The sequence below is a fragment of the Parasteatoda tepidariorum genome, chromosome 11 (assembly GCF_982258835.1).
Source record: "Parasteatoda tepidariorum strain Cologne lab strain chromosome 11, Ptep-v5.0, whole genome shotgun sequence".
In the NCBI taxonomy this organism is placed as follows: Eukaryota; Metazoa; Arthropoda; class Arachnida; order Araneae; family Theridiidae; genus Parasteatoda; species Parasteatoda tepidariorum.
This window is the reverse complement of record NC_141765.1, coordinates 70947265-70962673: the sequence shown is the minus strand read 5'-3', so window position 1 is coordinate 70962673 and position 15409 is coordinate 70947265. Positions and strand designations below refer to the sequence as shown.

The following is a 15409-nucleotide window of genomic DNA, read 5'->3' as shown; positions in this document are numbered from 1 at the left end:
ACAGATGATTAATAATTAAAATATCCTTATTACACAAATAAAAAGACACATATATTTTGCAACGGCAAACCTTTGCTTCTGTAGTTGTACAACGACCTGCAAAACAAGAACAATCTCACGTCATTTCGTACTCGATTGTCTTTCCATACCAAATTTGGAGTACATTACAGTTTTTACAGTACTTGCCCACCCGAATTTTATTCTGCTATGGTGATTACTAGTGAGTGAGTTTTACATAGCTTTATATGAATTACCTGATTTCATTAAATTATCATAGTAAAATCAAAAGTTCTCAGCTAATTTTTTACTACTCCAAATTTTAAGTAAACTTTGTACTACAGTGAAAGCAAAATAGCATTATTTGAAGTAAATAAAAATATGATCATTTTTCAATGCCAGCAAAAAGAACAGAAGTAAAACAATAAGTCTTTTTTTCGAATATCAAAGCGTTATAGCATTATTTGAAACCTACTTAAAGTGAAAAATATAAACTTTTCAATGGGTGTGATTAAACAATATGCTGACTTCAAGTACAACTTTAAGGTCGCAGTTTTTTTGTTGAAGTGTTCAATAATAGCTATAAAAAGGGTATGAGTGTACAATCAATGTAGCTTTCAATGACGTAATGTAAACTAGTTCCCCGATGTTAGGTGCGGTCCTTGTGTATAAGAGAGAAAACAACATTTAGGGGCACAGTAACAGAGGCTCTTGTTGTTTCTAATGCCACTTGCCATACGGACAAGCCTGCTTGGTGAAACCGAGCAAATTTAAGGCAGAGTGTGCGATTCTTGTTTTCCAGTGGCGTCATCTATGGCCAAGAAATCGACTTCTGCCATGGAGGACTTTGCGACTCGATAGAATTTCAACATGCATCAGTCACCAATTACACGGGGAGTCATCGGCCGTCGGGGTTCGAACTCTCGGACATGGGCCCAGCGCCTTACCGACCGGGCTATCCCGGCCTCTTCTTACTTTATCTTATACTTACTTGTATTATACTCGTAAATTACTTTTTTGGTATATTTTTAAACATTTACAACCTATATGCAAAAATATGGTACAAAAGGAAATTATTTTACAATCCTGCTATTGATGATACGAGGCTCAATTTGAACTAAAATATGGTTTATTATAACACTTTATTGCAAAAATTTGATCCACATTATGTGAACTGATTTTTATGAGACTCTAATTCAGTTTCTCAAACCGAAACTTTTTGTTTAATCAATAAACAAATATATTTATATTCATGTTCTTACTTCTTTATCGTCTTAGTTGCTGTTTTATATTCCTTAAAGATGCAAAGGGTTAAATAATTTATAAATTCTCATAAGAAAACTAATCAAAATATGATTCAATCCATAATAATCGTTGCAATTTATATGAACACAAATAAATCTATTTAAATGTATGTTTTTACTTCTTCATCGTCTTACTTGGTGTTTTATTTCCCTTAAAGATGCAAAGTAATAAATAATTTATAAGTTCTCATAAGGGAAATAATAGAAATATGATTCAATCCGATCCGAAATAATCCTTACAATTTATATAAACACGAACAAATCTATTTAAATGTATGTTTTTAATTCTTCATCGTCTTACTTGGTGTTTTATTTCCCTTAAAGATGCAAAGTAATAAATAATTTATAAGTTCTCATAAGGGAAATAATCGAAATATGATTCAATCCAAAATAATCGTTGCAATTTATATAAACGCAAATAAATCTATTTAAATGTGTGTTTTTACTTCTTCATCGTATTAGTTGCTGTTTTATATCCCTTCAGAAGGCAAAGTATTAAATACTTTATAAATTCTCATATAGGAAATAATCAAAATATCATTTAATCCAAAATAATCTTGTGTTCTTGGAAAATGTGTTCTGTGGTTTGATAATAAAAAAAAAGCGTGGGAGTCAGGTATCCCAGTCATTTTTAGCTATTGTTCCTTATCTTTATAAGGTTATGAATGAAAAGATAAGGAATGAAATTTAGTTTCGAAAATGTAGATTCATATCCGTCTAAGATAAAATTCCTTTCTCGTGCGCTTCCCCGTTATATTGGAACAGCGATAGGAATGTTTACTTTTTAAGATGACGACAAAAATTAACTCAAGTTCTATTTGGTATTCGTAAGAAATCAATTATTTAGAACCTTAGGACATTAATTTTTTCGCAGAGAATAATAAATTAGCTGTTCCTAATTTTTATTATAATAAGCTTTTATTTTTTATAAATTAAAATTTTTCTTTAATCAATTGAAACTATTACAATGATGAAATTTACTGAAGTATCAGGAAAAGTAAAGTTCGAAAGGTTTTTTAAAACTTTTTTTGGTACCAGTATCATTTATACCTATGTCGCTGTTTAAATTTTCTGACTGAGTCAGAAACAAATTCTTTAAAGAAAAGGATAATATTATTTAGTTATTAGCGCTTAGATACTAGAGGCAAATAGTACCTAGATATTCTAGCATCTAGATGCTACATTCTAGTATCGAATTACAGATAGGGGAAAATATCTGTGACAGCAATAAAATAATAGTTTCAAAATATAAATATGGTGTTCTGCAAGGACAACCTTTAATATTTTTATTTACGTAAAAAGAATAATCGGTCTAAAAATGGCAAAACATGTTTGGTTAGGAAAGGAAACAGAAATGAATTAATGCAATTATTAAAAAAATACCTAGGTTTAATTGTAAATCAAACTAGTTAATACGTTTTTCACTCCATTTTCCTTATTAGTGATTTGACTCATTTCAATCACGTGATTGTTTCTCTTTCGCTTAAATCATAATTTCTGCCCCTTATGTGTCTGCTATTTTACTCCTGTTTCGAGAAGGATTATAAAAAATATGTATTGAGGGTGATCAAACACATTCAGTATTAGCATCTGTAAAACTGTCTTGATTTCTAACAGAAGCTAAATATGATGTTATAACATTTACTTTGATAAGAAAATGTTCATTTATTTCGAGCCAAAATATACTCGCACAATTTTACATAATGAGAGCATTCACTTAACCGATTGAAAAAAAAAGAGTTAAAAAAAGCTGTATTTGTAACCTTAAAAAACTGGAAAGTTGATATAACTGTACACTATTAGAAATTTCGCCCTTCTTTGTACCACATTCTAGTGCAAATCAGTTGCAATCTAAATATAGTAATAAGTAATCTAAGTATAATAATTTAGGTTCTAACCTTGTAACTAAACCCTCTCTATCAGCTGCAATCTAAGTAGAACTATATTATCGTGCAAATTAAATCATCTTAAACTTGATACACGACAGATGAATTCAACTTGAACGAAAAAATGGTTCAATCTTACACCTTATTTAGCGGCAAACTAGCAAAATATTATGGTTCATGATACCGATGTCATGGTTTAACACTGAACCGAATTTTTAGAAAATGTAGGATTGATCTGGTAGAGATGGATACTTTAGAAATTTAACAACCAATCTAAGAGTAATAATTACAGAACATCGTGTATTTCCATTGGAATTATATTGTTAAAAAACATTCCTTTTCGCTTATTAACCTCAATTTAGGCACTAACCTTATAACTAAACCCTCTTTATCAGCTGCAATCTAAGAAGAACTATATTATCGTGCAAATTAAATCATCTTAAACTTGATACACGACAGATAAATTGATCATCTGGATTAAAAGATCAACTTGAACGGAAAAATGGCTCAATCAAAAAGGTTACACGTTATTAAGCGGCAAACTAGCAAAATATTATGGTTCATGATACCGATCTCATGGTTTAACACTGAACTGAATTTTTAGAAAATATAGGATAGATCTGGTAGATATGGATACTTTAGAAATTTAACAAGAAATCTGAGAGTAAAAATTACAGAACATCGTGTATTTTTATTGGAATTATATTGCTAAAAAAAATTCCTTTTCGCTTATTTACCTCAATTTAGGCACTAACCTTATCACTAAACCCTCTCTATCCGTAATTGTGTTGAGGGAAACAGAAGCTGGAACCCTCCTTTTCTTTAACGTTTATGTATCTGTAGTAATGAAAAATGACGTCCACCCAGTGTTTTGGGGATTCCCTTAGAATTCGATCTCAGTTCCATTTGTGAGAGTGTACACAAAAGTATGTGGGGAGAGATAGTGTCTCCCGTGGATCAATCAAGCGCACAAAATTGACCGCAATTGTGCGTCAAAGTGCATCTGACGTTATTTGGAGTAATGAGAAAAGGAACTCATGGTCCTCTCAGTTTTGGTTGTCCATCCGTTCCTGCTTCCCCTGGGTCCGCAGCAGCCCAGAGAGCCATCAAAGAGTTTCCGTTGAGAGCAGACCACGACAAATTGCTAAACTGTTTCCCCATCAAAATATGACACTCTCCACATTTCTATTGATCGCTTATGCCTCAAATCGATTGCAGTGGGATTAAACTCATGGATTACCTTTCATTCAATGAAAATGGAAGAGTGAAGTCATCTAAACATTCAATTTATTTCTAGCATTAAATTTATAATTTGTGGACGATTTTTTTTGTTTGCTCTCATACCCTACTGTTTAAGAAAATTAGATTCTCAAATAGGACAGCAATGTTTATAAACATTCCATGAGAAGCTCTTCTACCTGTAGTTTTTTTAAAAATTTAAACGGAACTTAACAAACAAAAGAACTCTTAATTCAAGTATTGGATTGTTGAGTGAAGTAATACACTCATCTAAACATTCAATTTATTTTTCGCATTAAATTTATAATTTGTGAACGATTTTTTTTGTTTGCTCTCATATCCTACTGTTTAAGAAAATTAGATTCTCAAATAGGACAGCAATGTTTATAAACATTCTATGAGAAGCTCTTCTACCTGTAGTTTTTTTTAAAAATTTAAACGAAACTTAACAAACAAAAGAACTCTTAATTCAAGTATTGGGTTGCTGATAAAAGAAATAATCGAATATAGTAGGTGTTTGGTTATATGAGGAGCAAACTATTAAATTCTATTGTGCTATTTACGTTATTCTCATTTTTTATAGTCGATTTTTGTTTGTTTTTGGCTCGGAAAACTAAAGTAAAGCAATTTGCGATCTGCATTTTAATTTGCTATTTAAGTTGAATTTCGCAATGATATTCGTCTTTAATCAAGGTGTCAAAGGGAGATGGACCATCTAAGCAGAGTAATCAACCTGAAAACGTATGGCTATTAAGATATATGTTGGCTGATATTCAATGATCTTCATAACAGTCAACGAATCATTTACTTATAGGAGCAAATGATGACAAAATATTAAGTTTGAACGTTAGCCAAACAAGATGCTTAAAAGTTAATGATATAAGTATGCACTGATCCTTAGGTGGCATTGTCTATTTTCCTCGTACTGCAAAAAATAATCGGAAGTAAATCGTTCTCAATAATATAAATTGTTCATCTTAGTGCTTAACGACTGCTGCTGGTTCACAGAAGCTGAAACACCTCATCATTCATCAAAAATACGCATTCTGCCTCTGAAATGTTAGTTCAAATTGAAAAAAATACTGATTTTTATGGAACACGGGACTAAAATCAATCTGTCTGACAATTGATACAACATTTCTGAGTTTTTCCACTTATCCAAGACAAATAAAAGACTTGCAAACAGAACAAACACAGCCTATGTGTACTCTAAATTTCATTTTGAACATTTCCCTTAAGACACTAAAATGGTCTCTGTATTAAATCTATTTTTTCGATGACTACTTTAATGTATGGTTGAGTATTTAAGACAAAGTTGCTCAAAATTTAGAATTGTTTTAAACGTAAAAAAACGTGTTCAAAAGTAAAATGGCATTATGTCAAGAAACTCCGGTGAGAACGACTACTCTCATGGAACGTTTAAGGTTTCATGCCACTAGCAAGAGAAGGGGTCATTTCGAAATAATATGAATATATCTTTAATAAAGATTTCGTTTAATGATATATGTCGACATTTATTTTAAATAGATTTAGTTAATAACCTTACTTCAAACTGTTACCATACTGATAAATTCTATACTAGGCAGTTGCTCATTATTCTTAATATCTTTGTAATTTGCTAGTTTTACTTCATGAAGAAGGCGTAGTGCATAAGTAACTCATCTCATACCTCATTTGTACTCTCCTGATATACAAAAATGGTGTTTCGTTGTATTTCAGGTTTGACTTAGTTTTACTATTTTTTGTTCTGACATATCTAAGTTTAACGAGAATACTTATACGACATTTTCACGCATGAATCTTTATCTTAAAAATTATCTTTAAAACCGTCCATTATCCATAAAACGGATAATATCCATTAACCGTCCATAACCATTATCTTTAAAACCGGCGTAATATTTAAATAAGTGCTTGAAAATATAAATATAGGTATGATAAGAATGCGTTTTTAAAAAAATAAATAAAGTTTAAACTATTCTTTTTAACAAAATTTATTTAGCAATACTTGCTTTTGAAAGAATTCAATGTGGATTATAAACAATACCTTTCATATACTGCAGTATGTATTTACTTAAATCTGCATTTAAAAATAATGCCATAAATCATTAAAGTTTCGAGGTCAATTGGCAATGCAATACATCTTATTTAAAATAAATCAATAAGAAAAGAAGAGCTATCAAGGTGGTAACTGAAATAACACATAAAAATAATTAAATACAAGACATGGTTTCGGAGAAATTGGTAGAAATTAATTGGCTTTATTTCTTTCAAAGCAAAATAATTTTAGCTAATAGGTTAGATTACTAAGTGTTACAGCTAGTCATTGTTTGGTTGGTGAGATAATTCTCAGTTTTTTATCGGCAACTTCAAATCTTTCTTGTCTTGTTTGTTTTTAATGACTTCCGGAGCAATATATTTTCTTTATTATGACGTCAGTAAAAGTAAAGGTATCAATATATAGATAAATACATACGTTTGCTTCTTCTTATGATACACTTTAAAAAAGGTGAATGAAGTTTAAAAGAGGACAAATTGTTAGTTTGAATTAAAATGTCTCGGTCAAAAGATATCAAGATGTTTTCCACAGCGAAGGAAAAGTTGCATTTTTTTTTAAAAAAATGGAAGAAAGAAATATTATAAAAATAGCAGATTTTTATGAAAAATAGTAGATTTAGGAAAATATTTTTCAGTCAGATTCAATTCAGATAATAAATTTTTCAATTATAATTTCAATTGTCAGATAAATAAATTTTTTTTCTTCTTACATTACGTTTTAAAAGATATTTAATGAAGCTTAGAAAAACAGAACCAATTGGCAATTTAAGTCTAGTTTGAGTAAGTTTTGTCCTATCAAGTAGATGTAAAGATGTATGAACTTTCTAGAGCCTAAAGGAATTACAGGAAAAAGGAATTTTTAGGAGAAAATAGCAGACTTAGGAATTTGTTTTTCTGAGAGAGAATAGAATAAACTGAAATTGCTTCTTCTCGTCATATGCTTTGAAATGCGCTAAATACAGCTTAAACAAAAACTAATCAGTAATTCAAATTAAAATGTCTTTGCAGAAAGTTGCAAGATGATTAGCCACTCTAGAGTCGGAGAAAAATAACAAATTTTCAAAAAAGTAAATTTCTGAAAGGAACATTGTAAGAATGGCAGATTTTTGGGGAAAAATAACTGATATAGGGATTTTTTTTTCCAGTGAGAAAATGGAAAAAAATTAAAATTATTTCTTCTTGTGATACGGTTTGAACTATGTTAAATAAATTATTTGAATTGTAGCAAGACGAAGTGTTAGCCATTTTTTTATCGGAAAAGATGGTAGATTTGAAAGATTTTTTTCAGTTTGATGATGGCATAAATCGAAATTCTGAAAACGATTCTTTATTATACAGTTAGTAAACACTAAAAATTAATAATTCCAAACAATACAATAAAAGATAGTGGTCTCACAGCCTTTCTTCGAAGAAGTCTTCTTCTTTAAGGATGTTCGGACGAATCAACACAACCTTCATGCTTTAAATTAGAAGGAAAAAATTGTTTTATAACACCTGTGCGAATAACTGCAAAAAATAGGATATTTTTGGTTTAGAATTTTTTTCAGTAGTGGCAAATTTGCTTTTTTTTCTTTTTATTTAAATCCAAATCGCCCAAAATATCCTCAGAAAACAAACCATTAAAAATTGTTATAAAATCAAATAATTTTACTCATTTCTGTAATGAATATCATTTTAAATATTTAATATTTAATTCAAATTTGAAATCAATTGGTGGTGATTTGTGAGAATTATGAGTTTGAACAACTTGAGAAATGTTGCTTCGAGAGAGATGCCTCAAAATATATAGAAATATTGCTTCGAAAAGCAGTGAGAAAGGTTACACCAATTTCCCCCATTTGAATTTTTAGATAATATTTTTGTGCATTTGTCTAAAACCATAAACTTGCCAACGTCTAATATATGAATAAACGCATACAACCCCTACCCTGGTTCTTTGAAATATAACGTGAAGACATTTATACGAGAGATTGAATTAGTTTAATTTCTTTGATAAGATGATAGTGTATGAACATACGTTTTTCCTTTCTCACTGGATATCATTAAAGACGTAAAATTCTAAGAAAAATCTATATGGAATAAATAACAATCTTAACGAAAACAACATAAATTTAAAGCTAGTAACCCTTCAGCCTTGCTTAAACCTAAAATTTTCCAACTTCGTTCTGTAAAATAATAACACAAATACTTTATTTTCTTTCGCTTCAAGCTAATCAGCGAAGTGAATGATTCTAAAAATAATCATAAAAATTTCCTCCAAGTTTTCTTGATTTTCTACGAATACCAATTACTTTTTCCATTCGAACCAACTTGTAGAAACATTGACCACAATGTTTTTCTTTCCAAAAAAATATCAAATTATCAGAATAGCCAATGAATAGTGTGAATTAAATAAAAGGCACTTCTCAGAACTAAAAGGTCTAAATATCTTCAATAAACTCCGAATGCATTTCTAATAAAATAGCGTATTTTGAGAAAAACCTAATCAGTCGATAAATTGAAACTATCAAGCCACCGTTTTCTTTAACAAAAAATAATATCGTGGAGACAGTTTTGCAGAAGAAAAAAATCCCTTATTCACTAGAAAAATTCACTAAAATTCATGATTAACTGTATAGAGTTTTTTTTATTTCATTTTACAACTGGCATTAAACAGCCAAAACAATTTTGGGTTTGCAGCTATCAATGTACAACTCCGTAGTCGTGTAATTTTGAACCCAATTCAGATGACAAGGGAACTCCTGGATCAAGCATTATGCATTTGCAGATGTAGAGAAAAAACACGAAAACCTCCATCGGTCAGCTCGATGGCAAAATTATTATAGCTCATGATCTGTCGACCACCGAGGAAATTTTTGCTCCAGCACTGTGGTCAACGCGAGCCGGGAGCCGAATTCGAATTCACCAGTCGTCGCTGGGAACGAACCTGGGTCACCTTATTGAGAGACGAATGCCCTATCCTACTAGCCAACGTGACTCACTGAATAGAGCTCAACACAGATGATAATAATGGAGATAACAACGAAAAAAAGAAGGAATCCGGGTTACTAAATTTCCAGTTTATTTTCGCCCAAGGATTTAGAATTTGAGGTATTGTACCAATTTTCAAGCGTTGTATTTTTTTTTTGGGGGGGGGAAGAGGAGATAATCCTTTTTTTTCGATTCTCACATTATTAGAATGATATGGAGTTTAAAAATTCTAAACAAAAATTCTATGTTTAAACAAATATGTTGCCAAAATAAGCGTTAGTATTCAAGCAATAGTAACTCATTGGTTGAGTGTTTCTAATGTTTTCAGATCAATTCCTATTTAAAGAAATGATTAAGTGCATAAAATATTGTGCCTGTTTACACTTTGTAAATGTAGCGCAAGCGGAGTTATGCATCTCTTTCAATTCCACGAAGATTTTTGTCGTTTGGTTAATCATCCACAGTAGGCCTAGAAAAAATCTAAAAAGTGAAGAAAAAGCAGAATTTATCGTTTGTATTAAAGTATATATTGGAGACTCCCTGGCTAAGCGGTATCGCCCGCCCAACGCTGTGCAAAGTATGGAGGTAGCGGGTTCGATTTCCACTACAACTGCGGATGTATTTTCGTGCTGTTCTTCTCTGTATTGTGTTATCTGTTCTTCTATTTGACAAAGGTTTGTAAGCCTAAATTAAGCACACAAGCCTGCATATGTTTGTTTCAACAATAAATAAATAAAAAAGTCGATATTTTAGCTAGTAAAAATACATATTTTAACTTAACGCTGGTTATATTCTTATTATTTTCGCCTCCTATCTCAATTTTTTAACTAATTTAAAAAGATTTTTTTTTTCACCATACTTCCTTAAAACGTTTTAGGCAAAATACTAAATTTCACAAATGTTAAGGGCACGTATTGAAATTTGAAACTTTCATATAAAATAATTTAGTGTGCAGTCGCATACAAATTGCGTAAGTTGTTAGTTCTTGTTTCACTTTTTAAAAAACTTCGGCGCTTACTAGGAAATATCATTCCATTTATTTAAGTAGATTGTAGAATGTTAAAGAGTTTCTTGCATAATTTATTTATTTTCATATATAAGCAGGCATAATCATAAATCTGCTTTATCTAGATTACGTTTTTGATCTTTGTCTCAACTTTTAATCTCTTTTTTGAAATAACAACCTAAAACGTTTATTGACAGAGAGACTGTGATCTCTGAAATCACCAAAGTTCTAAAAACTAATATCAGTATTAAAGAATTTCATTGAACCAACAGAAATAATATTTCATTTATTCCTTCTCATATAATATGTGGATCAATGCAAAAAACGTCCTGGACAAATTGAGGAACAGATAGTAGAAATTAGTAAGGGATAGCGTAAAAATGAATCCATATGTTTTGGTGAGATTCGAGCCCACTACCTCTATGATGATTTGTGGAAGGAAATAACCATTTAAGTCCCTTGAAGAGAATTAACCGCATTAAGTTCTTATTTTCTAGTTAAGTGCTTACGCAATTGTCACTTGTAAGTGCTGAGGCTTATCATTTGCTTTGGGGAGTGAACTCTGTGGTAATTGAGGATTTTAATTTCAACGTTTCTTTAAACCTTTTTTTTTCTTAATGCCCACCTGTGTTAACATCCGTCAATTCAAGCATATACAGGGCGATTTTGTTGGTCTCTCTTTCAGGGGCAACATATTAGGTGGGCCAACGTCACTCCCACAGTGAGGACAGATAGTACAAAGAAGGAAAGAACATCCATACCTTACTCGGAATTCGAACCCAAAACCTTTCTGATGCAAGGACAGCTCCCTGCCCCCTGCACAGGCCGGTCGGATCCTTAAACCTTAACTAAGAGATTTGAGAGGGCCGTGGTAGCGCAGTGGTTAGAGATTCTGAATCCGGTACAGAGGGACCCCTGTTCGATCATCGACTCCGCTAAGATCCACAGAGCACATGTCAAATATGTGCTCGTTAAAACTGAGCCCGAAAGTCCCGTGGTCGGTCGCTTAGCAGTACCATGGGTACAGGGATCAGGAGAAAATTTTCCTCCCCTTCAGAACTAAACCTAAATTGAGGAATAGGGCATCACAAATTGTGATATAGTGTCTTCATATCATCCTCAGAGATGTTTCCCAGGCCAAAGCCTGTAGCCCATTGTGCAGCTCTAGTGCGACATAAATAAAGTACCTACCAGAGATTTGAGGACAGTTTGTTCATAAATGGGTTTGTTAGCATGTCATGATATTTTTTCTACTTTAATTAGAGCTTATTTGTCATTTTCTGGCACATACTTCAATGATTGTTGTTATTGTTGTTCATTTACGTCGCACTAGAGCTGCACAATGGGCTATTGGCGAAGTTCTGGGAAGCATCACTGAGGATGATCCGTAGACATGCCATCACAATTTTGATCTTCTGCAGAGGGGGTGGCACCCCCGCTTCGGTAGCCCGACGACCTGCACGCGAAGTCGAGCACTTTACGGTAGAACAGTTTAACGAGGACCAATACCGCACACCCTCGGTTCCTACGCAGACTGATCCAAGTGGTTACCCACCAGCACATTGACCGTAGTCAGTGATGCTTGACTTTGGTGATCTGCTGGGAACCGTGTCTTAACGATCAATCCACTGCGGGACGAAATGCCTATGCAATCATGTTAATTATGTTAAAACTTTTACATTATACGAAATTGGAAACTACCTATGATTGGTATTTTCCACCTCCCCGAACAAGTAAAACCTTACAAGTAAACTGCCTACAAGTAAAACCCTTTAATTATAGAATAAGAACAGTTTATTTTTATAGCGTCACTATTTGAGATTGGTTGAATTACGGCTTTGATTTCTTATTGAGTTCTGCAAATCGAGTATTTATTATTGGTTTTATTGGAATTACATACATTTGGAGGCTTGTGTGCTCAATTTAGGCTTATAAACCTTTGTCAAATCGAAAGATAGATAGCACAATACAGAAGACAGAGCGAAGATAAGTCCAGTGTAACAGCGGGATTCGAACCCGCTACCTCCCCGCTTTGCACAGCTTTAGGGGGGAGATACCACTCAGCCAGCGAGGCCCCAATCAGGTATTTATCAAACGCTGTGAGTCATGGAAATAGCTGGTTTGAATCCCACCGTAACCTTGAATGTATCCTTATATTGTCCTTTAATTAGTTAGGTCTGTTCTTCAACATAACGAGGGTTTATATGCAGTTCATCGTAATGAGCAAACATACTGGCATATTTAAGTACAGCAATAAATAAATATGCATGTGTTTAACAATGAATAAAATAAAAAAGAAATCAGCACATATAGGTACTTCATGAAATCAGCACAAATATGAAGATAATTTAATTACATCTAATCATGACTGAATATTTTCTTCAGCAAGTAGTTAGAAGCTAGGCATGGAAATTTCAATTGCTGACCATGCCAGGATCGTAATTATATGACATATATTGCTCTATAGGCAGACTGTGACGAATCCTTTATTTTGTTGATGAACAACAGGAATTGTTGGCTTAAAACTGCCATGCTGCCACAAATGGTTAATTTACTATACAAAAAAGTATGTTGTTATATAATTTTCATATTTATTGCATATTCTTACATAAAGTAAGTGTATTTTGATGAGACTTTAGCAATCAAAGACTACCTATTATAATATGGTAAATTTTATTTAACTGAAGATATTCATGTAAATTTAATGCAACGAAAGATGTTCTAGAAAATTGATACATTTCAATTTAGCAGAATACATTTAATGATGCAATAACTATTTCAAGTAACTATCATCAAATTTACTGTATGATAGTAAATTTAATAACACTTTACTTGTGTCTATTTTTTAAGAAAACAGCAACTTTCGAATCAATTTACTACTTTTTTCTTTTCGAGAAAATTGAATTATAATTTTAAAAATATAATTATGAAAGAAAAGTTAAGGATTCATAATACTTATATATATATATATATATATATATATATATATATATATATATATATATATATATATATATATATATATATATATATATATTAAACAACTAAAGTTTTGAGAAAACTCAGCAATTTTCATTTTATGAGAGGAAAAATTTCTTCTCTAATTAGAGTTGCAGAAAGAAAGTTATTATATTTTTTTAGGTGAATTTATTGAGTTGGGGAAAAAATATATATATAAATCTTCGGGGTTAAGAAAAAGGAAAGAATCGGATATTGAAAAGAATCGATTGTCCCTAGATATGAAAAGTCGACTGTGCCAGCTGGTTGAGTGGCGCCCTCTTACGACATTTCATATGAATCTCCTTGCTTCATCAACAATAACGGAAAAATTCTTTTAAGTTTTAAAAGCAAATAAAACTCAAGTTTACGACTGCTCCAAACATTACAATTTAAGAGATATGCTTCCCCATCTCTTGCTATTCTTCTGAGCGAAGTCTTACCGGCAACCGCACTTTGCCATCTCCAAAGGACTTCCCCGCCTGTACTAGTGGTTCTGACGAGTTGTTACGTCATATCGTAGACTCCGGAACTCATCTCGAAACCTCGTGTGTCTACCTCATCGTAACTCTGTGCCGAAGTGTATCGGTGGAAAAATCAGTTACAACTTTTTTTCACCGGTTTGTGCGTTAAGTGGAAAACAAAAATTCAGTTTATGCAATATCATTGTGAGAAACAAATGTGCGCGAATGACAATTTTTTCAATTTTTCTCTGAATGTTTTTTAAAGAGAAAAGGGGGAAAATGTTTCGAGTTTAGTTATGCATTCTAATATTTATTTAAAAAGATTGCCTAAATGCAGACGGCAAGGATTGTGCTTTTTCCCGCTTTACAGGCCCGCTACACGGACTTTTTGAAAGTTTATAAATGCCTTTAAAATGGCTATTTGTTTGGTCTGATTACACTGGAAGCCTTGCTATATACAGTCGGTGAGTTTTAAAAAAAATTCTTTTTTGTTTATATAATTTCATAAGATAGAAATTTAAGAAACACAAATAAAAATCAAATGTCATAAACTCTGTAAGAAAATAAATATAGAAATCAACTGCTCTATATAGAAACTATCATTGGATTTGAGTATATATTTGTTTTGTTTTTAAAAAATATTAGTATTTTTTACAAATAATTTAGTTTGGTTTTATGTTTCAAAAATCTTATATTGTAACTTACAATTTGTACTTTGACTTAAGTGAAGTTTATAAAAAGTTTTAAGAAGAAAACTGAACTTCTAAATGTATTTTTCGGAATGTAATATTTCGTACGTAGATGTATTTGATCTAGTTCTGTATTGATAGCATTACAAATTCAGTAGGAAAAAAATTATTTTAAACTGTGATAAAATTGATTCAGTTTATAGATATAAATATTTTCTAATCATAATTAATAATTTCTGGAACTTATTAAAGTTTTAAATAAACTATTCCCTAATTTTGTGTAATTGCAATATTAAAATTTTTCGGGATGTAATATTTCACACGTAGCTTTGATCTAGTTCTGTATTGATAGCATTACAAATTCCGTAGTAAAAAAAATATTTTGAACTATGAAAAAAATGATTCAGCTTATTGACATAAATATTTTATAATCATAGTTATTAATTTCTAGAACATATTCAAGTTTTAAATAAACTATTCCAAATTTTGTCTAATTGCAATATTAACATTTTTCGAGATGTAATATTTCATACGAAGCTTAGATCTAGTTCTGTATTGATAGTATTACAAATTCCGTAGTAGAAAAAATATTTTGAACTATGAAAAAAATTATTCAGTTTATTGACATAAATATTTTATAATCATAGTTAATGATTTCTAGAACATATTAAAGTTTTAAATAAACTATTCCCAAATTTTGTCTAATTGCAATATTAACATTTTTCAAGATGTAATATTTCATACGTAGCTTTGATCTAGTTCTGTATTGATAGCATTACAAATTCAATAGGAAAAAAATTAT

General features: G+C 31.3%; 1 protein-coding gene across 2 annotated transcripts in view; it reads left to right on the top strand.

Annotated features, from left to right (window-relative positions):
* Positions 1-13796: 13796 nt before the first annotated feature.
* LOC107443983 (protein kinase C-binding protein NELL2) overlaps positions 13797-15409 on the top strand; it is a 120660-nt gene continuing 119047 nt past the window's right edge. For both annotated transcript variants that reach the window (XM_016058023.5, XM_016058025.5), the window contains exon 1: positions 13797-14382. The gene's annotated coding sequence lies outside the window, so the exon portion shown is untranslated. The remainder of the gene's footprint in view (positions 14383-15409) is intronic.